Raw genomic sequence first — 26531 nt, 5'->3', positions numbered from 1 at the left:
CGCGTCACTTCATCTTTCATCTAAACTACAGTAGAGCGTCAATTATCCGAAGTAATTGGGGGACATGGGTGTTCGGAAAACGGGTTTGTTCGGATAATCGAACTGTACATGTTTATTTGCCAAAAAGAAGTACTGTACAGTAAATTTATTCATAAAAACAGGGATCTCTTTAAGTATTACAAAGTAACGTACAAAGGCAACTTTAATAGGAATATATAGTATGTGGTACAGTTTATTAAACAAAAATATGTACATATTACATACGCATTTGGCATGAACAACAAACACACTACACAAAATTAACGTTTAAAAAAATCCTTTATTTTGGTCTGTCTAAGCAAGCCTACACGCTTACGAGCAGCTAAGTCACGTACTTTTTTCATTACAGATATCTGAAAGTGGACGGTAGGGTGGGAGAGTAACAAGTGCGAGCGAGTACACAGTTCGGTTAAGCGGTCGTTCGGTTGGCAGACGTTCGGATAATCGACGCTGTACTGTATTAGCTAGTTAAAATCGTTGCATGTAATACTATTCAAAATACTTATGCTCGTGTAAAAAGACGTTCCTTATGAGTGGTACAATGACTTAATCGAGATATCCTTGTTTAACTCAAAAACAAGTTATATTGACCTTCGTCAATGAGGAAAATATTACGAAACGTTCTTCATGTTGAGGCTACCTCATCGGTTTTAGTTGCTCCCGATTTACATTACTATTATTCTTCCTCATCTTAACTTCTAATTTTCAAAGAAGAAAATCCGTCAGCATTTACGTTGACCCCAAAAGTTTCAGTATTCGTGAGCTACCTTAGCTGTTTGAAGTTGGTCATGCAAAATGTAGAGAAAAATTGGAGCAAGAGAACAGAACACAACCAACCCCTGCGGAGGTTCTAACACGTTCCTACCACTACTGCTATTAATAATAATAATATTAATAATAATAATAATAATAATAATAATAATAATAATCCTACCACTACTATTACTACTACTACTTTTACTATGGATCCTTATAGTAAAACTGCAAGCTTGTTTTAATAATAAAAATGTTATGCAAATTAAAAAAAAAGAAAAGAAAAGATCCTCGGGTAGGATTTGAACTCACGCAAAAAACATGCTTTTCATTTCTAGGATGTTGCGTTAACCCGGTCGGCTAGGAGGGACGATTTACTTTCCACTATATGTAGGTCATGACTCTTGATGTCGATGTTCATCTGCCAAGAAGATCAGAGTATATCTGAAATTCTTGGAATCCGCAAAAATGCAAGCCGGCAGACACTATTTTCGCATTATTTGAATTACATCAACCCGTGTAGAAAAAGAGTGTTTTATTTGTACCTTCCGCAACTACTAGTTGATTGTTATATCTTTGTATGAGGAATTTGTGATACAATGGGAAATTATGAAGTTTTCTAAGTTTATCTGTCTGTTTGTACTCGCATTTTTGTTAGTCAGTGGCGGCTAATGTTAGTGTTGCAACATTGCGCAATGACCAAAGTATTTCTAGAAAAAAATATTAGCAGTACCAGTAGTAGTAGCAGGAGAATAGAACAAAAGACATTCTAATACTCCGTATATACTTTAAATAACATATTTATTACTTCCGTAACTGTCCGTTCCATTAATCCATTTAAAAAAAGGAAAAACAATCCGTAACAGAGTCTCTAATTTACATTGCGTTGCAGCGAGCATACAACGACCAGATTCTTACAGCGCGGCAATTGGAGCTTATGCAAAACTCAAAATCAAATATATTATTATTATACGCGTCTTTGTTATGGGAGACCGGGGTTCGATTCTTGGCAAGAGTTCATGTGGTTCGGGGTGTGCGTTAACCTGTACGTTTACTTATCTTATAGTCTCGCTGCTGAGAGGGACCGTAAACTCAAAATAATAATAATAATAATAATAATAATAATAATAATAATAATAATAATAATAATAATAATAATAATAATAATAATAGGCAATAGAAAAAAGGTTAAGGGTACTAAATTTTGTGACTCATTTTATTTACTCCCAGTTTGTTGTTACACCCAGGGCCATAATTTGTGGTGACATCGGGAATCTGCACTCCCCGGGAAGCATCCTGCCGTTCTATGGGGGCTCATTTATGAGAAACCTTTTTCACTCCATATACGATACGAACATAAAATTATAAATGAAGCATCAAACAGGTTCACTACATTACATAAACAAAACAGCACACAAAAGGTAAATAAAAAAGTATATTTCCCATTTCAGTAAACAATATCTACTATTAGGTGCCCTAGAAATAATACGTACTAGTATGGTTTTGAGATTTGTCAATATTGTTTTGTTAATTAATTTGTCATGTATGAAACTGGCTCTGGGGCGCAGCTAATTGTCCCGCAAACCTTGTCGTGCGGAAGGGCCCACAGACTCCGAGGGTCCGAGGATTAGAAAAAAACTTTTCTCTGGGCCCTAATATGCGTATTAATGCTTTCCCCCACAGAAAAATATAAGTTACGGCTCTGGTTATACCTATAGAATGTATGTTATCTTGGTGTATCACAACAATTTTACATGAGTTTTCACGACGATCTCACTTTTTTTTCACTTAAACGTCTTAATAGCTAGCATTAGTACCACAACTTACTAGAGTCTATCTCACAAGAACGCCCTCAGTTTACGAAACATTGGCCACCATCTTACCCCGAACAATCTCTCATTAAGATTTTGCTAGTGGAGATGAGGTGTATTTTCTACTGCTTTCAACTCGGTGTTTTTTCTGGTTCAAAGTATAAGTGTTCGCCACTGCTAGAGCAACTCGGCTTCCGACTCAGTCACCACTGAGTCTAACTGAGAAGTGAGCCGAGCCAATAATTCATTCAACCGTGCCGGCTCGCGCCGATGGTTCTTTCCAACCGTGCTGGCTCGAGCCAATATCTTGCCTGAATTGAGCCGAACCGAGTGATGGCTCACCCCAACCTAGCAGGCTCGAGTCGATGCCCCACCTCAGCCTAGCTAGTCCGAGCCGAGCCGAGCCAAGCCGGTGACTCATCTAAACTGCCCCGTTCTAGCGAATGGCTCACCTGTGCCGAGCCGAGCCGAGCCCATGGCTCATTTCAATCAACATGACTTAAGCTGTTGGCTCAGTTGATCTGAGCCAGAGCTCAACCTGTGCCGATGGCTCAGGGCTCGAGCCGAGCCGGTTAACACCACTATTTCCGAGTCGATAAATTTTTGCATAGCTATGGCGAAGAATTAATCTATTTAAGCAGTGTTTAGTAGTTTTCACCGGATCAGGTAAATAGGGCTATGGTTTCCTTGCCCCTTCTTTGATCCAAGTTTATTAAGTGGTGGCATGGCAGAGAGAGGAAAACCTGCGACTCCTGTGCAAAGCTTCTCGTGTTCGATTCCCGGTGAAATCACTTCTAAAATCTGTCAATGTTCCATGCTAACTATCAAGAAAATTTAATCTATTCCGTACATACACTGATATTACGAGTTATATTATGGTTACGACAGTCGTTGTGTAATAAATGTTCTTGACGCTTCTTGCCTACATCTGTTGACAGTGTGCGAATTACAAACGAGTTGATGGGTAAATCCCCTTTGCTAATACTGGGTGTTGCTATAACCAAAGGAGATTTTCCCCTCATTTCCCTTGTAATTCGCACACTGTCAACAGATGTATAAACGAAGCGTCTTACACGTAATTGAAAATCTCTATTGTTTTTTTCATTATAAACATATAGTGAATTAATATTTTACTTATAGTTCCAAATGGCTACTTTATTCGTTGAAACAAAAACAAGAAAGGTTGACTCTAAAGGGAACCGAACCTTGAACCCTTTGCAAATGCGTCACAGATTCCCCAGATTCTGCCATGCCATCGCTTGATAGCTTTACGAGTTGCACGATATATGCGGCAAGTAGAAAACATTGAGACGGTTGTTCTTCGTTATTTTTGGCAATTTTGCTCGCCAGTTTGTAATATTAACTCTTTAAATGCGCACTACCATCTCGCAAAAAATGGCCCTGAAGTTCATTTACCAAAGTCTGCCTTCTCCTTCTAAATGGCACGAATCACACCAAGAGAAACCTTGACGATCTCCCCTGTACATTTATTATGGAACAAAAGATTTCGACGTTTCACAATAAACTTACATGCTCATGTTGGAGGTTTTTGTTGCGGACTGAACGCACACACACACACACACACACACACACACACACACACACATATATATATATATATATATATATATATATATATATATATATATATATATATATATATATATATATATATATATATATATATATATATATATATATATATGTATATATATAAATTTCATTTATAAAATAAGTATATGTTATACTCTTGATAACTTTCCACCTAAAATTGTGTGATGGGAAACGCCATATTGAATTCGTGACTAGTTAGCAATGGTCAGGGACTCAGATACGAGGACGAGGTTCACCGGGTCCGGACCCATCAAAAATTTCGAAACGTGACTAAAATTTGTAGACTTCCTTAATGAAATACACTTGTTTAACAGAGAAATGATAAAAGTAGGCTAAATATTGTATTTTACGCCTCATCATGTACTCTTTCTTTTCTTAAAAATAATCGTTCGATCATATTTGCTGAGAATATAGGTGACACTAAGTAGGAATTACTTACCGTCTTTTCGGATACAGAATAAGAAAGGTATATATCGCATAGACGTATTGGTCCCCTCCCAGCAAACATTTCTGGGTGCAGAACTGACAATGCTGTTGTTTTGACGTTCATTGCGTTTTGGCTTCTGTTAATACTAATTCTAAATCTGGCTTTATCAAAGTGTTTTTCCAGAAAGTATGACATTGATAAGCGTTGTTTCGCCTCGTGTGGAGGTATGTTCTGTTCATCGTGCGTTGCTTCACCAAGAGGTGTGATTTGGAATGTAGTTTTTTTTTTGCTCCCGTGTGTGTGTGTGTGTGTGTGTGTTGATGTATGAATATGTAACATTTACAATTCCTATTCCGGTATCTCTTTTGTGTCAGCTGTTTCTATTAATCAGCTGTTTTGTTTTTTAGTTATTAGATTTAATTGTATTTGTGTGCTCTAATTCTGTAAATAACCTACAAATTCTGAATGAATTTATACTCTGAATTCTGTAAATAACTTGCGAAAAAAATTCCCAGCTTTCAACTGAGGTTAAACTTCCAATTAAAGCTTAGAAAAAAAACGTACAAAGGGCATTCAGGAGAGTATTCGAAAAAAAAATCCGTTTAAATTCACATGACATCTTATGGCAATAATGCTGTTTGCACTAGATATATTTCCACATTTTATTTTAATTTTTCCTAGATCAACTGTGAATAAAGTTTTTATATTCACATTCACACACACACACACACACACACACACACACACACACACACACATATATATATATATATATATATATATATATATATATATATAACATTAATCTATGCCACGAACTGTCTTCAGCCTACGCTGCAGAGGAATATGGATCACTGTCACGGAGTGGGTTTGCTAGAATGAATTCTTCGCAGTGATATAGAGAAACTATTTAGTGAATCTACAAATTTTCTGAAATTAATATTAACTATACCTTTGACGTCAGCATAAAAAGAAACGCCTTTTCGCACATGGAAAAGAATTGACACTTTCAAGGAATTGAATGCCCCAAGAAAAACTATCACGATTGGTTATGTTTTCCATCGAAAAAGAACTGACAATAAGAATACCACAGTTCAACCAGCATGTATTAGGCAGATTTGCTCCAATCTAAGAAAGGAGAAGGAACTTACTAATTAAATAAAGTGACTAAGCGGATAAAATGTTCTGCATTATTTTTTATTTTTTAAAAGAGAATTTTTATTAACTTTCACAAGTTGCATAGCATTTGAATCGAAAGTAGTGCTGATTAGTCAATGAGTCCACCAGCCAGCCCAAAAATGGTGGGGGGTTGAAGTTAGAAACGCCCATCCAACCATATTATAGTTCATCACCATAGTATAGTCCATTTGCAAGCATACCGCGAAAATTTTAGGGTTCTAGAAAAAAGTTAGGAAGGCCCGCCCCCTAGCCATTCTTGGATACGGGCCTAGAGCCCACTTTATATCTTCTGTCTCCGATCATTCGTACTGCAACACCAGAAACCACAATCCACCGGCCGAAACTTTGTTTGATGCCCTAATACTTCAGAATACTTCGCAAAGAGCACTTAGTTGTTAGAAAAGAGGATGCTATTTGTTGGCAGCTATCACTTTTGTCATATATAAATGAATAGTATAGTTGCCTACTAAATAGCTTTATTGGATTATAATCTTTGCTAAACTTGCCTTGAAGTAAGCGATAGGGATTCTCTGTCACATAAGTTTTTGCATGTTTTCCGCAGGATATTCACCTCTTGAAGCGATGGAAGGAAAATATGAGAAAATCAGTTCGCTTAATGTAATTGAACTTAAAATCTTTTAAAGATGTGGGTTCTGGTAAAACAACAAAACATATTTAGTTTGGAAATGCAAATAACACAAATAATATGACAAGCATGGAAAGCAGAGAAACTGTTATATGGTAAGACAACAGAAGCAAAAATCACAAGCTGAATGTTTAAAGTGTATAGCAGGAAAGAAAGCACCTGAACATGTGGCGTAGTGATTAACGTACTGACCTATCAATCAGCTGATCTATGTTTATCAAGTGCACTTCTCTTTCTTTTCATCCAAGGAACAGCCATTACTTGTAGTATTAGAGTTTTATATATGGTTTCATTCTCTTAGTTTTTTTTATTCTTATTCTTGTCTAAGGTAATAACATAAAGGTGCAAGTATAATTCTACCTAGGTAGATCAAAAATAGAATTGTTCTAGATTTCTTTCCATTAATAAAATATAAAAATAAGCTTACATCCGAAACTAAATATACAAGTAATTGAAATGAAAGTAGCATGTTGGCGAGTCACCAGCGTGCAGAAGAGCAAAGCAAATATAACCTGAGGTGCTTTCAAGTGCCTGTCGAATCTCTGTCTTAACTGTGAACGGAAAGCACCTTTATTTTAAAACACAATATTATCAATGAACTACTGCTTGTGTGAATATATAAGGAGAAGTGGAACGAAACAATATTAGTATACTCGTTTTTTATTATTAGATGTTTCAGTATGTTGAAAAAATAAATCATGTTCACTATTTAATAAGAATATGATTAATAAAGTGGTGTTCACACCGAGTGCAAAGACAGTATGTATTCTGGAAGGTCATATTTTATTCCGGAATATTCACGTGAGAATGAAAAGAATGCAACTTTTATTTAATCAACCCTATCAAGAGATTAATTTCTAATGGGATTTCATTTCGTTTAGGATCCCAAGTTAAGTTGAAGAACTATGTCTCATATAGTATCGGTTTTAAAAAAATGTCACACTGTAAATGAGCCAACTGATTAGTCTTACATCTATCAGTTTGATGAAAGATGATAGGTTTGTGAACTCTGAAAGGTTTCTATATATGAATCTACAAGTCATGCATGGATAAGTTCCACGTAGCTCAAAATAGATTAAAATCTCAAATCTGCGTATAAATTTAATCGCTCGTTGAGCTATTGTGACCAATATACTAATTAAACTTCATTTTTAGCTTCATAAAATTGTGCTTCTAGGTTCCTAATGCGGGTTCAAAAGACCCGTAAATATATTCAAAAAATCAAAAATGGAGTACTGGGTTCGTTTAAAATATAGACAGGAGCACTCTTTAAAGGTCAGACACGAACTAGTTGAAATGCTCATTCTTCGACCGAAAGAATAAGTTTATGGAAATATTATTTGCGAAATATTCAAACCTCTTCCCCAATAGAATAGCATATCAATTGAAGTGAAATAAAAAAAAAAGATTCAAGTGAAAACAACTGCTAACTATCTTTTACATTTATTTTAAACAGCTAAACTACATACTCGCTTTGGTCAGTGTATATTAATATATTGTAGCAGTTACCTTGTTTTCTTTGGTAGAGTTTGGATTTCCGAAGAGGATGGACCATGTCGTCACAGATTTGTAAGGAGGGGTTTAAATGCCGAATTTCATCTTCCTATGATGAGAAATTCGTCAGAAACTCCCTTTTTTGCAGTATACTTTTATAATCCTTTCCTTGCTCAGAACATGTATGGAAGTAACATGAGAAAATCCCGGCCAGAGTTAACTAACAAGAGGAAAGCAGGCTTTGCTAAATGAACTTCAGTGCATCCTTCCCGAAGCAGTAGTGCACATATAATGTGTTAATATCACAAACTGAAGGAGCACAATACCCAGAAATAGTGGGTAAGTGCGTCTTAAAGGTTCAAACTCGCTGCATGTATGACACGACTCGAAAACGTGTGAAGCGATGGTGCTGCAGTTAGGAAGATCCTTGGATCCCCTGCAAAGGGTCCTAGGTTCGATTCCTGCTCGAGTCATTTCTTTTGTTTTTTGCTTTAACTAACAAAGTAGCCATTTGTAACTACAAGTAAAATATTAATTCATCATAAGTTTATAATACACAAAACAATAAAAATGTTCAAGTCAGTTGTAAAAGCTTTGAATATTTCATATTAACGAGCAATAAAATATAACCTATTCCACGTTGTATATTGATGCCACGGGTTATATATGGTGAGCACAGTCGTTGTGTAAAAATGCTCTTGACGCTTCGTGTCTATAGAAGGGTAACCGGGCGGGTGGTGAACGCCCTTAAGGAAATTTTGATTTTGATATTTTTGCCACCTGTGTTTTAACGTTACAGTGGTAGTTTTTATTCAGCTAAAGGAAGATGTTTTTCTCTTTCGATGCAAGCACAGCTTTCATTCATTAAAGGAAACAATAAGAAAATATGAAAATTTTTCATTGGTAAGAGTAGTTTTGCTAGTAGTGGGCACTCTTTTTTTTTTCAATTGTGGTCAATTTTATATTTAGTAGTGCTCACACATTTTAGGTGACATGTCTATTCATATTACATGTTCTTGGTAAAATTAAATTTACATTGAAATAATCACTACTTTAGTGTTATCAAAGTCATATTGTAACTAAGTAATACTTAATTAGCTAAAATATTCATTAAAAATACAGAATTGCAAAAACATATGAAAGGAAACTACAATATGATTACATTTTAGGTAAAGTGTTACGTTTATAAAATAAAAAAAATGTAACCCAGAGTGAAACTATGCTTATGCCCTTTACATTCATACATAAAGGGCCAATCTGGCAGAAAATCCTATTTTAAGGAAAATCATTCTTCCATACAACGAAATTAAACTACCACTAATTTTACACAAAAGAATTCGAGAAGTAGAAACGCGATCCGGTATATAATTTATTATGTAGGTGATATCGTTGTCGTATCTCCCTATCTGCTCTCGCTTTGGAGCTCTTTATAGATTCGGCATTTATTCGCGGGTGTATAAATATCTGTGCACCAATATCAGATATGTAAGTGATGATAACGGTATCACATGCAAAATCGTAATGTCCAGTGCTCTGTGTTTTTGCTTTTCGACTATTTGAAGTTATCACTGAAAAAATTGCAAAATTCGCTATAGAACCTAGTTTATTTTCACTCTTTGGAGCACTATTTATGCCAAGCATACGATAGGAAGCAACCTTATTCTACATCGTCTGAACAAAGATCACTTCAGTTACATTTTGGTTATTTTATCTCACACAAAATGTTTCTTTCGTTGTCAGAGTCGTATTCAGCCATTTTAAGAAGATAGAAAACTTCAAAATCCTCACAATGTTTCATGGATACAAAATAAACTTGAAAACACGTTTTAAATTTAGTAGACTGCACTTATCTTGGCATATTTCCGGCGTGGACGTGCTGAGATCTTACATTACTCCTATGACACACACGTCCTTTGATGTTTATTTTCTTATCAATTTCACAAGTTGTTTTTGCTTCACTTGAACTGTTTCAATTCTTAGACTTCGATTTTGCTTCATCTTGTCTTTTTACACAAGTCACTGTGCTAGTTTGAACTTACTGCAGCAGGGACTCGAAGCTTCTTTCTTTTGGAATTCTGTGTTCTTTCTGGAGTATTTTTGCCACAATAATTTTTTTGAATGGACTAGACACAAAGTTTTCCCATTTTGAATTAAGTGTAGACCTGCATTGGTTATGACATGTTGTAACACTACTGGTTCTTAATAAGTATTTCTTGAGCCATAATATCTATAACAGAACATTGAATCGTAAATATTATTTATTTATATTTTCGTTTACAAACCGTTAATTTCTTATACATCAATTCTTCTGAGAACTTCCTAAGCTTTTACTTAACAACCTCTCTTATTTATATATCCAATTACAGTAACTAAGGAGCAATGATAATCTTTAAAATTTCCTTTTTCTTCTTCTTTACAAAATATGCTCCGTTGTCGCACCTCTGATCGTCTTTCTAATACCGGTACAGGTAAATAATAGTACAAAAGTACAACACTATACAACATACCGTTGTATCTGGCGCCACGAACATGAATTTCATTTATTTATTAACAATAAATGAAAAGAATCCTGGACCGTACAAGAATACACATTTTGATCAGCCCTTGCATATACATAGGATTACATTTTATATCAGTATCATATATTAATCACATAATTAAGCATATTATTTGGCCTGTCATTATAATATAAATAACAAGGTGTGTCAACAGAAAAGTAACTATAATAATACGGTCCACAATTATTTTTAGATTCACTGGGATATATTTACTATAATGTATATAGTTTAATTCATGAAATTAAGCATAATTGCACTGAATTAAATATAAATTTCTTCTCTAATAGAATTGATCCAAATGTAAACACGGAATAAACATTCTACGTGAATATACATATAGAACACATAAAGGGCTTAACGAGTAATTATAGTGTTGTGAACGCAATAAAACAATATAGCATACATTAACATTGAAGAAAATAATTGTTATACTAGAAAAATAGTTGAAAATAAAATAACATGAGGAGAAATACAATAACTAAATTATACAACTATAAAATACTGTGTTTATCTCATTTTGAGATTGAGTTCCCTCTATTATACATTATTTATATTAATTTTACTTATGATCTCAGGAGGGACTACATTTTTGACTAAGTCCATCCATTTCTTTCTAGTATTTAAATTACATATATTTTTAACGTACAGTTTAATAATAAATTGATTAAAGAACACACTAACCATAGATATAAGCAAAGGTCGATCTAATACAAATCTGTCGGACGCCTTTTTAATGGTTCAAGTTATTCGTTCAAAGGGCGCATTTAAGCAGTATTGGATAGCACAATCTATAGTACTTCTTTGTCTTTCACAGGATGTTACCATATTTTGATTCCTATTTACGAAATTCATGCCATTTGCAAAACGATTTTGTGCAAAATTATGGTAATTGTAATTACGATTATAATTTCGGTGATTATTTCTGAAATTCCTATTACTAGTTCTACCATTAGGTTGAGTTGAGTTACCGGTACTATTTAGATTACACGCTCGTTCATTAAAACGACGATTCCCATTTCCTTGTGTAGGGGGGCTATTTCCATTCTGTACACTTATATTGCGAACCTGAGCATAATTAACAGGATTGCGGCTAACATTACCTTGGCCTCTATTGGGATTTTTGTTCTTTTTCTGCATCAAATATTGACTCTCAAAGTTCTGCACTAGCATGACCATATGACTGAAATTGACAGATTGTGCACACATTAACATTTTTTTGCAATCTGAACGGCAATAGAATGCGAATTGAAGCAATTATACGCGATTCAGGATGATTAGGATTTAGAGCTTTTAATTCGTTGTATGTCGATACTACGAATTCCGTAACATTCTTGTGGCTTCGGGGATCGAAAACTTTAGTACGTAATAAAGCATCCCTGTTGGCAAGCATAAAGTCGTTTTCATAATTGGATAGTAGGGCAGCTTTAAAATCTGAATAAGCATGAAGGTTTTCTCGAATGGCTTTGAACCACGTTAAGCATGGAGGTTGTAAGACGTGTGGAAGTATCTTCAAGAATTTCGACTCTTTGATGCCTATTAAGTCGCATTCATCCTCAAATTTCTCGATAAATACCCGTGCAGGAATATCGTCAGGTCCACCGCTAAATTTGGTCAATGATTTCACCTCGCTAAATCGCAAAGGTTTGTCATTATTATGTGATTTTGAATATTTACCGTAACATTTTGACTTCCTACAGGATGAATATTTCTTTCTTCTTCCAACTTCGGTACTACCTTCACTATATCCCGAAGACTCACTATCCTCCAAAACTCGATGAGATGATACTGGTTCTGGTTCCTTAAAAGGAGACTGATTTCTATACCCACCATCATGAGAGATTACTGGTTCTAATCCATTATATGCAACCTGATTTCTATGTCCACTGTGGGACTGATGTCTATGTCCACCATCGTGCTCTTCCTTAGTAGCATGGTACCCCTCTTGCAAACAATTCATATCCTCTCGAAGTTCTTGGATGTGAAAGGTGTGTTCGTTAATTGCCGATTCCATGGCTTTAACCACATCCTGCATCTCAGTGTAATTTTGGGATACTCGTTCCATCCTTTGATCATACTGCTTAAATCTCGTGAAAATCTGTTCCTCCAATTGACCTTCTATTTTACATTGTAATTGATCCATTTTATCTTGCAGTTGTTCCTCAATTTTATGTTGCAATTGCTTTAAGGAGTCCTCCAATTGTTGATGGGTTACATTCTGAAATTCCTCAAACTGGTGTTGAGTAACCATTTTTTGTTGGAATTCCTCCAATTGCTGATGGGTTACATTCTGAAATTCCTCAAATTGTTGTTGAGTAACCATTTTTTGTTGGAATTCCTCCAATTGCTGATGGGTTACATTCTGAAATTCCTCAAATTGTTGTTGAGTAACCTGATTCTGTTGAAGTTGGTTCATTTGGCATGATATCTGCTTTAAAAGATCTGTCACGGTATCAGGAACAAGATTACCACTTTGCGTAGGTCGGTCTTGGATTCCTTGTTTCCGACCTGCCTCGGTTTATTCGTTTACCACTTCTTATTATAGTGACATAAATATTGGGCTCAATTGTGCTCGTTGTTACTCTACTTCAGAACGATACACAAACTCCCGGTATGAAGGCACCATTTAATTATGTAACACTACTGGTTCTTAATAAGTATTTCTTGAGCAACAATATCTATAACAGAACATTGAATCGTAAATATTATTTATTTATACCTTCGTTTACAAACCGTTAATTTCTTGTACATCAATTTTTCTGAGAACTTCCTAATCTTTTACTTAACCTCTCTTATTTATATATCCAATTACAGTAACTAAGAAGCAATGATAATCTTTACAATTTCCTTTTTCTTCTTCTTTACAAAATATGCTCCGTTGTCGCACCTCTGATCGTCTTTCTAATACCGGTACAGGTAAATAATAGTACAACAGTACAACACTATACAACATACCGTTGTAAAGTCGAACTAGTACCGATAGGCTGAGAGGCTGTGACTGTTGAAGGAGATGCGTTGCTTTTTGATTGATATCCTTCATCAGACTTACGAGATAAATTGTTGTGGGTAGCTTGTTTAAGTAGGATCGCGGAACTGTTACACAGACTCCGTAGATATCGTTTGCATATCCTCTGTTATCTGCTCTGAACGGAATTTATACCACACACAAAATAAATCATGAAATCTTGCATCCCCAAGCTAGGTGTCACCTGCTTCCTTGAAACTCGTTGACGTTTGTTCATCAGTTTTGGATTCTAGGCAACTTAAATGGTTTTGGGAGCAAATAATATCAACATATTAAGTCATCGTTGTACACAAATAATTACTTTTTGCAACGCATTTCTTTAGTTTTGGAAAAAAATATTTAAAAAAGAACATATTGACTAGGAGTACGGTAGAAGAAACAAAATAAAGAAAGTAAAATAAAAATGAAGAGAGATTAGGTCTATGATAGAAGAAGGAAGACAAAATAATTTCAAAAATATTGTGTGACTGTTACTAAATAAGTATTTTTATTATGGATGGGCAAAACCGTTTTTTTTTAGAAAAAACGGAAATGGGTTTCTAAAAAAACGAAATCCGAAAAACCGACCGTTTGGTTTTCTCCAAAACCGGTTGGTTTTCACGGAAACCGATTTTAGATTCGTTCAAAAACTTGTTCGGGTTTTCACCGAGACCGGTTTCGGGTTTCGCCGAAACTGGTTTCGGAAAAAAAAACTTTTCGAAAACGCAAACCTATTTCTGTGCAAACGGAACCGGTTTCCGGGGAATAATGAAATATTATTCTGGACAGAAATAGAACCAATTTTGGAATAAACCAGAACCAGTTTTGAAGGAAACCGAAACTGGATCCAGTGAAAAACCGAAGCGGTTTTGGAACAAATCGAAAAGTGTTTTTTTTTTAATTTTCGAAAAAACGAAAAGCGAAAAATCTGTTTTTGTGTCTACCACTAAGTTTTATTCTGATTATTTCTATGCACACTACTGAAATTGGGCTTTCACTTATTGTCACCTAGTGTGATCGTTACTAAGAAAGTAGCCTTTTTGTATATTTTAATAGTGTTCACCGATACAATTGACGTCTGCAATATGTAATAGTAAAAATATAATATTTTTGAAATAACTGGTCATTATTGAATTATTATATATTAAAAGTGATTCACAATACTTATAAAATAAACTAGACATAGTGGAATAAATCGAGTGGTTTGCTTACCTTCAAAACTTATAAATTGGAAAAATTATCTACATGCACAAAAAACTTCTTCTAAATTCGTACTTCAACTAAAATGGCTATCCATTAGGGGTGGAGTACACAGAAAGGGTAATGGGCATTACAGTTAAAGTGAAAACCTAAAGCTAATTGGTTAATACGAGTCTGCACTTCAAATTTATTGTTCTAGGTGACCACTACTGAAAGGGTGACCACTACCGGCCCAGTCACTTTATCTGTGAACAGTGTGCGAATTGACCGGACTTTTGCAAGGGGAATGGATTTTGCTTCAAACGACAATAGCATAGCAAATTATGACAGTTGTAGACAGGAGCGTCATTTCGGGAGAACAGGAGGGGCATTTCCCCTTCAAGATTTTGAGGAATAAGTATACTTTAATCGATTGTCTACTAATATACTAGTACAAAACGTGAAAGTTTTATGTCGGTGGAGCTCTTGCCCCCTTAAGCGAAGTTTGAAATGACGCAGCTAGTTATAGCATTCATTCAGCATTACAAATGGGAATTTCTTCCTCGTCCCCATTATAATTTGCACATTGTCCACAGATATAGACACGAAGCGTCTAGAACATTTTTTATACAACGGCTGTGCTAACAATAATATAACTCGTGATATCAATATACAATGATGAATAGGTTAGATTTTATTGCTGGTTAACATGGAGCATTGAAATATTTGACAATTTGTTTGGACTTTTTTTATTGTTTTATGCATTATAAGCATATGGCGAATTAATCTTTTATCGCTACTTTATTGGTTAAAGTAAAACACAAAAATGTTCACTCGTGCGGGAATTCAAGCCAGGACATTTTGTACGGGGGTCGTAGCTGCACTACCAGGCCGACACTTGATAACTTTACTCGTCGTATCATATATTTGCGAGTAGGTATCTTTAAGACACTTTTTCTCCACTATTTCTGGCTATTGTGTTGTCCCAGTTTGTAATATTAGCACTTTGAATTTGCACGACTACCTCGCGAAGGATGGACACGAAATGTATTTACCAAAGTCTGATTTCCCCTTGTAAGAAAATGGTCTCCTGGAGTCCGCTGGCAAACTTAGACACTATTTAGAGAATGATAAAATAAGTCTAAATATAAGAAAAAAAGGTGCAAATACGCATGAGGAGAAGTTATGGTGATTGAGGTGAAGTTTAGTAACCAAATCCAATAAGGGACAAATGTTAACGTAGCCGCAATCAGTCTGCATCAATTGAGGGCGCAACTAAACATTTCAGACACGTGTAAGAAATAGTCGATCCGTTGGGATAAATAATCCGTTAATCATGTGTACAAACCTTATAAAATATGACGTTTTTGTCGTCTGCGCGTAACACATCCTGTTTTTCAGTGACTTTCAATAGTAAACTTAGATCCGCTGTTACTTCTTTCCTCGTGTTCACTTCCACCTAAAGTGTTATATTTAGGCATAGTTGAACATCCTCTAAATCGTATCGAAGTTTTGTCAAGTTTCCAGTGGACGTCAGCTAACCATTTTCTTCCAAGTACTAAATGTATTCAAATATTTATTTCAAACTGTTCATTCGATTTCCCGTGATGATCGGACAGAGAATTACGGTGTCACTTTTACATATTGACTGCGCATTTAGAACTTGCTCCCTTTCCCCCTCAAAAGCAGATTTATAACGACAACGGAAAATGGGGTCACATATTTTAAAATAAGGTGTTTATATCAATCTCTTATAATATACACAAGATGTTGCAACAACAACAACAGCAACAACAGCGACAACGTTTGGGAGGTGATTCCTGGCACCAAGATAAGACAAAAATTATACACCAACCTGAATGCACGAATGCTTTCTTTCTGATTTATTGGCTGCGAAAACGTTAAAAAAATAATTTAAAAGGTCATTATCTCCAAAACTAGTGTGCATACATCCTTCCGCGTGAGGACAGATTGTATTAAAATATGTAAAATCTCCCCATACATTAGGCAAAAGTTACAAAATAGTCGGTATTGGACTGAGGTCTCCGGACAACCAGGTCATATCCCCTGCGTACCTCCCTACAACTAGCTAGATGTTAATGTGTTCGCTGCGGTAGTGTAAAACTGAGTTTTGATCTCAGTGCTATACGAGTCACCGTGCCTCTCGTTGAAGCGCACAGAAACGAAGTATCGCACGAGCCGCCGGTGACTCGTAAAGCAGCAAACGTGTTTTAAACGAAAGTTTTCCAGTCAAATTCCACGTAGAAAGTAGGCCTACTGAACTCACAAGAGCCTTGTCAGGAGGGATGTGATTCATGACACCAAGGTAAGACAAAAATATACCCCAATCTAGGTGCACAAATGATTTCTTTTCGATTTATAAGGTACTGAAAACGTGTAATGGGCCATAGCTCTAAAACTATGGGACATACCGTAGTGGGGTCAAGACTTCACTTAGGACCTAATATGTACGGTATTCAAAAATGCATAGGCCTATTTCAGATTCTAAGGGTATTCACACAATAATATTTAGTGAGGGAGTTTGTCAACGTGCGTATAATTTAAAGTATGTACCAACTACCTCTATCAAAATTGTTGCGGAAGTACCGCAGGACTGTGAAACTTGGATATTTGGATAAGGCATATACTAGTTCCTAAGCAAATTCTTGACCCGACTACGGTAAGTCCCATAAATTTGGAGCTATGGGACTTTAAAGTTTATTTTTCCTGTTTTCGGCAGCCTATAACTCCGCAACGAAGTATTTGTGCACCCAAATTGGTCTATATCTTTGTCTTACGATTGTGTCAGAAATCACCTCACAAACTTTGTCGGTGTTGTTTTGAAACGCCCTGTATAAAAGACAAATTCCATGTGAGGACACTCTGTATTAACATCTGTAAAATCTTCCCAAGAAATCAATAAAATATCCCCTTCACGTCCCTACAACTAGTTAGATGATAACGTGTTCGGTGCGGCACAGTGAAACTGAGTTTCTATCTCAGTGCTATACCATTCACCGTGTCTCTGGCTGAAGCGCACAGAAACAAACTATCGCACGAGCCACCGGTGACTCGTAACGCAGCGAACGTGTTTTAAGCGCAACTTTTCCAGTCAAATTACATGCATAAAGTAGGCCTACAGAACTCGCAAGAGGCCTAAAGATTTTTATTAAATTTTACGTTCCATAGTTATGCCGACTAAGCGAAAGGAGGCTTCAGTGACGAGAACGAAATAAATAGTGGAATAAAGAAAGTGGAAGGAAACAGAACCTACATACACGACGTTTATCCAGCACTCTCATCATTGGGCGGGAGCTGGGATAAATGCAGAGACACTCCAGAGCTGAGCGGGCTACGACTAAAACAACAATTAAGAAAACGCTTAACATTTTGGGAACAGGGTAAACCATTAAAATCACAAAGTTTAATAATAATAATAATAATAATAATAATAATAATAATAATAATGGTATTAATGCATTTTTTAATTTGCCTTGCAAACCTTGGGTGGTGATTGGGTGTCACTTGTGTCATAACTCTGTACGCGGAATTCCACACTCCTAAATATTCCTAGGTCAACTGTGTGTGATGTGATAAAGTGGAAATGTGAAGGGATGCGTGCATCACAAGAGCGTACAGGCCCACCTCGTCTATTGACTGCAGAGACCGCCAACAGCTGTAGAGGGTCGTAAAGTGTAATAGGCAGACATCTGTTCATACTATCACACAGGAATTCCAAAGTGAATCAGAATCCACTCCAAGTACTATGACAGTTAGGCGTGAGGTGAGAAAACTTGGCTGCTCATAAGCCACACATCACGCAGGTAAATGCAAAACGAAGCCTCGCTTGGTGTAAGAAGCGTAAACATTGGACGATTGAACAGGAGAAAAACGTTGTGTGGAGTGACGAATCACGGTACACAATGTGGCGATCCTATGGTAAGTTGTGGGTATGGCGAGTACCGGGTGAACATCATCTGTCAGCGTGTGTAGTGCCAAAAGTAAAATTCGGAGGTGGTGTTGTTATGCTGTGTTCGTGTTGTTCTTGGAGGGTGCTTGCACCCCTTGTTGTTTTGCGTGGCACTTTCGCAGCGCAGGCCTACATTGATGCTCTAAGCACCTTCTTGCTTCCCACTGTTCAAGAGGAATTCGGGGATGGCAATTACATCTTTAACACGATCGAGCACCTGTTTATACTGTGGCGGAGTTGTTACACGACCAAAACTTCCTTGCAATGAACTGGCGTGCACAGAGTCCTGACTTTAATCATATAGAACACCTTTAGGATGTTTTGGAACGCCAACTTCGTGGGAGACCTCACCGACCAACATCGATTCATCTCCTTAGTTCTGCCTTCCGTGAAAAATGGGCTGCCATTGCACAAGAAACCTTCTAGCACCTGATTGAATGTATGCCTGCGAGAGTGGAATCTGTCATCAAGGCTAAGGATGGGCCAACACCATATTGAATTCCAGCAGTACCGATCTAGGGTGCCACGAACTTGTAAGCCATTTTCAGCCAGGTGTCCGCATACTTTTGATCATATATTTTATATCCTATACCATAGTGGTGGTCGACATTCATAGCATCGAGAAGTAATGGATGGAGTCCCTGAAACAGGTTCACAATTGACGTTACTCCTAATTGTTCAAGGTGACGTAAAATGGCAGAAAGAGTGATGCGGTCATGCAGTTCGTGCGTCGGACTGGGAAACTTGACCCTATAAGCAAAACGAAACGAATTACTTTCAAGAACGTTTAGTTTGTGATAAAAAAAGATAGGGCAGCCATCCAGGTGTTAATACCATATTGTGAAACTGGAGATAAGAATACAGTATATATAAAAACGGTTTTCGTGGATTGTAATCCGTGGATGATATCAACTAGTCGTTGAAATAAGTTGAACCAGGTATACGCTTTGCGAAATATTGCTTGAAGATGTGGCACCAAGTTAAATGAGGTGAGGTGATTTTAGTTTATCGTCCCGTTCAGCAGCGAGGCTATATGAGACGTGGACCTACTGATTAACGTGGAATCCGAACCACATGAGCTCCCGCCGGGAATTGAACCCGGGTCTCCCACGCCAAAGGCGCGTACGCTAACCAAGTTAAATGATGATATATGATGATACCAAGGTAAGTACCCTGTTGAGCAGGTAATACTCGAGTCCTGAGAACCTCGAGATTAAGTATAGTGTTTTTTTCTAAACCCGATAACGCGGCGAGACAGTATGAAGACCATTGCTTGAGTCTTAACAGAATTAATAGGAAGTCGCCACTGACAAAGGAAAAATGGAATAATGGACGTTTGGTGCAAATTAGAAGCAGTCCTAAATTCATACTGGTTAACTATAGAACAAAAATAAACATACCATTGGGTCTTTGGAAAATTTGCTCTTAAAATGTGGTGTCACGTGCTATGGTTTCCATTTTTTAAAACTTCACTTTAATTCAAAATGGCGGATTTCAAGATGGCTGTGGTCAAGGTTAATCTTACTGAATTTCTAGGCATAATGTCTGTTACTGAAGCTTTTATGCACTTATCATTAATACGCGAGGTAGAAGCGGAGGTAAGGGAAGTACGCACATAGTAGGTATGAGCAATTAGTATTCCTGTAACTTTTCCCCAATGTGCGTATCTTAAAACTAACTTCATCATTGTCTTCCTAATTAAATTCCAGCCCGAAATTATGTATCATGTTATCCTAATCCCATTTTATAAAACCTGACCTTAATTCAAAAGGGCGGATTTCAAGATGGCTTCCGTCAAGGTCATACCTACCACACGACTTCCCCCTAGGCCTTATATGTATGTACATGGTTGTCCTTTCATTAACACTCCGTTTGCTAATGGTAGTAAGGAACTTCTACAATAATCTCTAACCACATTACAACTCTTAAAAAAATATTTACAAAATAGAAAACATGCACCATGGCAAAAACTTCTGTCATCACAAATAATGCATACATGTCCTTTATCAGAAAAAGAAGTAAACATTGACATCGGAGCCGGACAATTGGGTGATGTCTTTTGTGAGTACAGCATAGAGGAAAATAGTCTATTAATAGGCGGAGAGCGGAACTAATTTGTTGATGGTTCTGGCAGATTAAAGAAAAGGAATAACATTAGCATTTTGGAAAGTATGAGCATTGAAAGGAAGTATTGGCATGACAGCTACAAATATAAGATGTAGAAAAGGCGAGAGGGCGGAGCCTTGAGGTACACCGGAATGAATAAAAATCTGGTGAGGTGAGGAAATATTGACAATAACATAAAACAGGCGGTTAGACAGAATATTAAATACGAAGCAAAAATTAGAAAGTGGGAACCGGAAGCGGTGAAGTTTGAACACAAGAGCTAATGCCACGCTTTACCAAAACGCTTTCTCTAGGTTAAAAAGAATGAGACCTTAAGGCCGAGCAGTATTATAATGATTCGTGATGAGATTGATAAGCTTAAGCAATTGGTGACTGATACTAAAGTTAGGCCTGGAACGAGCTTGGTGTACGAGTAAAAGATTATGTTGAGAAAGATGGTGACGTAATTTGATGACGACGATGCTCCCAAGAATTTTGCAAAATATGAAGGTTTATTGGATCGGTCGGTAGAATTCAGCAGAGTCCGGAGGTTTGTCAGGCTTAATAAACACTAGAGTTGAATAAGTCTTCCAGTCATATGGGTTGTAACCAGTCCTGAGAATAAAATCATATATTGATGAAATAAGTAGAAGAAGGCAATAAGGCGCTTCTTTGATTTGGTGATAAGTTATGCAGTCGGTACCAGGAACAGTATTACGCTTGCAGATTACGACAGAAGTGATACCAGATTTAGAAATAGGAGATACAAGACTATTATCATTTGTTAAATATGTTGCACTAAGTTGTAAATATGGAGCCGATAGGTTCAAGCGGTCAGTAGGATGTACTTGAACAGAATTAGATAGAAAAAGGGTGAAGGTAGTTTGCATTTAGTGTTCAAAATGTTTCGTTTATCTTTGTCTGGCTGTAAAGGTTGTTACCGACCAACAGTGGATATGGTTTGCTAGTAAGCTCCCCAGTCAACATATGAACTAGCTTTCAATACTTAGTAGGGTGTGAAGTTTCGGCTAAATTGTTGCATGTCTTCTCCCACTTACGAAGCTTGTATGCCTTGGTGTAGTTTTGTGAATTAAACTGAAGTTGGCGATGGTGGCGAAGAACTTCTAAATTACCAGTATGCTGATATTCTATAAAGAATTCCCGAGATCAATATATGATAGGTAGGTAGTTTGGCGGTAAATGCGGTTGGTACCTTTAGATTTCAGTTCTGAGTATATGAAGTTCAGAAGCGTGATGGACGGAATGAGTTATTTCAAAGACCCGTGCCTGGAAATCTTCTTCAGTGATAAGAGGCTCGATAGTAAGTCTTCGGTAATAGTAGTGCGATAATCCTCCCACTTCGCTTGATCAAATCGTTGAAAACCACGAGGTTCGGGTAGTAAACGGAGAAGATGAGCCTGTCGTTGATCAATATGAAGTTTGATCGGAATGCGATCACTACCTGCTGAATCAAACACTTCAAGAATGCAGCACTGAAATAAACTGCCAGAAGAAATCACTACGTCAGATGTTGTGTTCGTGATAGAACTAGTAGCCTTAGGTATGTGAAAAAAATATCATGCGGTATTGGTACGGATAAAGTCACAGAAACGTTATTGGGATGGCTGTGAATATTGATGTCAACCATGATTGTGTAATACTTATAGTTATTGGAGATATATAGAAAGAAAGAGCGTGGGATGGGGTTCAGGGCGTACACATAAGGTAGCTATCGTAACGTAAGTATAGTGGAAGTACAACGTAGAAATGATATACTCTGTTATATTAGACAAAGCAGGATGATGTTGGTTATGACTTATAGAAGGAAGGAAGCCAATGGTCATTCCCTCATGTGCTCGGAGGAGTCATTACGGAGTAGGATGTATTGAGTTGTTCTGAATGTATTAGACTGTGCAAGGAGCGTTTTGATCAGAAGCAAGGCATGGATAGTTTATTCTAGAAATAGTTTTCCGAAAAGAGTGCACTGAGAAGTAAGTGATCAAATATTAAGAAACAATAATGGACTACTCATGAATAAGGCGCAGTAGAGGTTGTGGATGGAGCGGAGAAGACATGGCGTTTCTTAACAGGAGTGGCTTGAAAATAGGCATGAGGTCCAGAGTAAGTAACTTGGAAAGAATATTTAAAGATAATGCTGGCTGCGTAGTTGACCACCTCGAGCATATGATGACTTAGAAAAGATGGATGTTTTACAATGCGATAATGAAGAATGGAAGGAGTTGCTGTAAGGAAATTGCTTAGTCAGTAGTTTATGGTGCTACGGTTTGACGAATTGTCGATTAGAATGCGTCGAAGCGGGACAATGAGATATGAGCTTAAAGGTTCGGCCGTTGGCCTTGCTTTGCAGCAATTGTTATATATGGGGTGTTAATCAGGACACGTAGAGCACTGAGGTGGCTTAGTAAAGTTAGGACAAGCTTTCGTTTCGTAGTTTTCACAGCAGTATCCACACTTACTTGGCTGTGTGCATTTCGATTTTGGATGTGAATTGCCTAAATAAGATAATTCATTCAATGTAATATTCAGCGCATACTGCACCGTAATTGTGGGTGTCAACCTTTTCGTATCAAGCGCAATAAAACTTATTGATTTATTTGTAGGAGGAAGGTCATTTAGTTACTCTCTTCTAATGTGAGTTAATAGACAAAATTGTGGCATGTATAAGTCTTGATATAAGTGGTAAAGGAACGTTCGGCAGCTTATTTTTAGTTTGGAAATAGCATTGTAAAACTCGGTGAAAGAAACTAATTTTGCAAATTTGATATCATTGCAGAATGCCTACTCTCACGAAACTAGCAATCGCAAAACACTGATTTCATCGCTGAGTCTACAGTTAATTATGCATTGAAACGATATATTGACAAAGTATTTTACCGTGAAGCATAGGCTGAAGCAGAGCACACCTGTCCTCTTATACAGATCCTGGTCCTCTTATATATAATATTCATATTCTGGAGTGACACACGTAAAACAAATAATAATAATAATAATAATAATAATAATAATAATAATAATAATAATAATTATTATTATTATTATTATTATTATTATTATTATTATTATTATTATTATTATTATTATTATTATTGAAGAGTTTAGACTTCAATGCTGCATTTGAAATTACAGGAAGGCTCAGTCAGAAAACATGTATGACCAAAGAGCGTGAAGGAAAATGTAGTGAAATGTGCATGGTATACGAAGGGGGAAGAAATGCCAGTTAAGCAATGCTCGCAAACTCTGGTTTATAACATTGAATCATATACTTTTCTGGCAGCGGAAATGCATAGCATATACATCTAGAGATATACATAATATCTGAGAATCACATGTTCTCCCATAGGTCACCGAGTCAGAATTGTTCAAACTAAAGATGTTATTTAAAAATATACTGCTATTCCAATGGCCAAAAGTATGAGAGCATAACAATAGAAAGTATTAAAAAAAAAGCATTTTTCAATTTCCATGGTTTTCGCACGCGAATCATCTTATTGATAAAAAGGGTTACACCAATTTAAAAAAATGCGCTAAGTGCAATATACTGCGTTGAACTCAAGAAGTTACACCGAAACTTATATTAACATATTGTTTTAATGTGTACCAAATAACACACACACACACACACTATATATATATATATATATATATATATATATATATACGTATATAGGCACTATATATATATATATATATATATATATATATATATATATATATATATATATATATATATATGTGTGTGTGTGTGTGTGGCGGCTATAAGTAATGTACAATAAGTGTGGAAACTAATGAAAACCTCGATATTACTCCAATATGGGCACCACTTATCCCCAATCTTTCACATTCCAAAGAATTATATCATATGAATGCACATAATGCAAAATGTCACCGGATACTTCTTTAAGTCAAGTAAACAATTTCAGAATGGCTTCAGTACACCTCACCGACTTTACATAAGCGAAGGCAGAAAGCTGGTGCAACAAGCGCGTGTTGTCTGTCAAGATGAGTCAACGGAATGAGTTAAATTTATTCGAAAGGGGCATAATTATTGGTGCTTATGAACTTGGACATACTGTCAGAGAGATTTCTCAGCAGCTAAACATGCCCTGATCCATAGTTAGCGATGTCATAGTCAAGTGGAAACGCCATGGAACTACTGACCAAAGTTTCGCTCTGGTAGACCCAATAAACTAAGCGACTGAAGCAGGAGAACCCTGAAGCGAGTTGTGCGAAACAACCGACAGACATCTTTGTCAGAGGTTGAAAGGGACTTCCGTCTCAGCTCAGGAATACAGGGAAGAGACATGAATGTCCGCTGAGGGGTGATAGTACTTCATTTTCGTGTCGGTGCTGCCCCAGGAAGCCCTTAATCGCACTCACCCATGCGCGGAGGCGTTCGCAATAGTGCAAACAGCTTTGTAATTGGACTTTGGAGCAGTGAAATAATGCAATGCGAATCACGATACACGCTTTGGCACTTTGATGGGCGTGTATTGACCTACCGAATGCCTGGCGAACGGTATTTACCGGAGTGCATTATAACAACTGTGAAAATTGGTGGTAGTAGTGTCATGGCTCGGAGCTGTTTCTCCTGGTTTGGGTTGGGCAAGTTAGTTTTAATTGACAGGTCGATAACTTCTAGTGTGTAAAAATACATTTTAAACAATAGCATGCTGCTAACACTATGGAAACAGTTTGGGACAGTCTCCTTTCTGTATCAACAATACAATCTCCTATTCATACAGCATGTGGCACTAAGTCGTGGTTTGACAATAATGAGGTGGAAATGCTTGCTGGCCTGCGTAAAATACTGACTTGACTATTATATTAAAAAAAACACTGGGATGAATTGTAGCGTCGGTTGCGTGCCAGACCTACTCTATAAACAACTAAACGTGGACTTTCAAGATTCTACAGGAGGAATGGAGCACAATTCTACCAACAGTGTACCAGAACTTAGTGGCTAACCTTCTTCGAAGGGTAAACACTGTAATTCAAGCAAAAGCCTGACATCCTATTAGTTAAACATGTTTTTTTTTTATTTTTATAAACGGCACTCGGTGTCCAGCGACTTTTTGCAATATAGTGTATATTAAAGTTTAAATTGTCTATATATTATTAATATTTCTGGGCTTCTGATATTTAACACGATCACTGCTTCTCTCTGCGATTAATCTTTATTGAATTGGCTGCTTGGTCAAAGTTTAGCGTTCCTTTCCAGTATCAGAAAAATGTGAGACGTGACTTATAGTTTAAGATGGAATCCAAACCACATTAATGAGTTAAAATTTCAAACCTTTCGCACTGGAACCGAAATTGAGATTCCATGTTTCAGGGACTCGCGCTCTAGTAGCTAGAGCAGTAGGGAGGAAACAATCCTTCTAATTCAAAAACTTAAATTATGTACTGTTTGACGATTTCCTTCAGCCCCACACGTCAAATGTAATTAGAAGCCAACAATATAATTGATTTCACACATTCTAGTTTTCTTCTTTTCATTTTCGAAACAGTAGTCTATCTTAAATAATGGAGAAAAATGGAGTAATATTTGGTTAAACTGGTAAACATGTTATGAAACTTAAAGAAGATAAATTGATTTATACTTGAATTAAACTTATTATTAATTATAACTGTTCATTTATTCTTATCGGAAAGAAGCAAAAGAAAGTAGTAAGTTACCATCTACATACTGTACAAAAGGAATTTAAATTAGGCAATGTGTGATAATAATATCGT

Source organism: Thermobia domestica, chromosome 6 (genome assembly GCF_964235325.1).
Source record: "Thermobia domestica chromosome 6, izTheDome1.hap1.1, whole genome shotgun sequence".
Taxonomy (NCBI): Eukaryota; Metazoa; Arthropoda; class Insecta; order Zygentoma; family Lepismatidae; genus Thermobia; species Thermobia domestica.
This window is presented reverse-complemented; position numbering follows the sequence as displayed.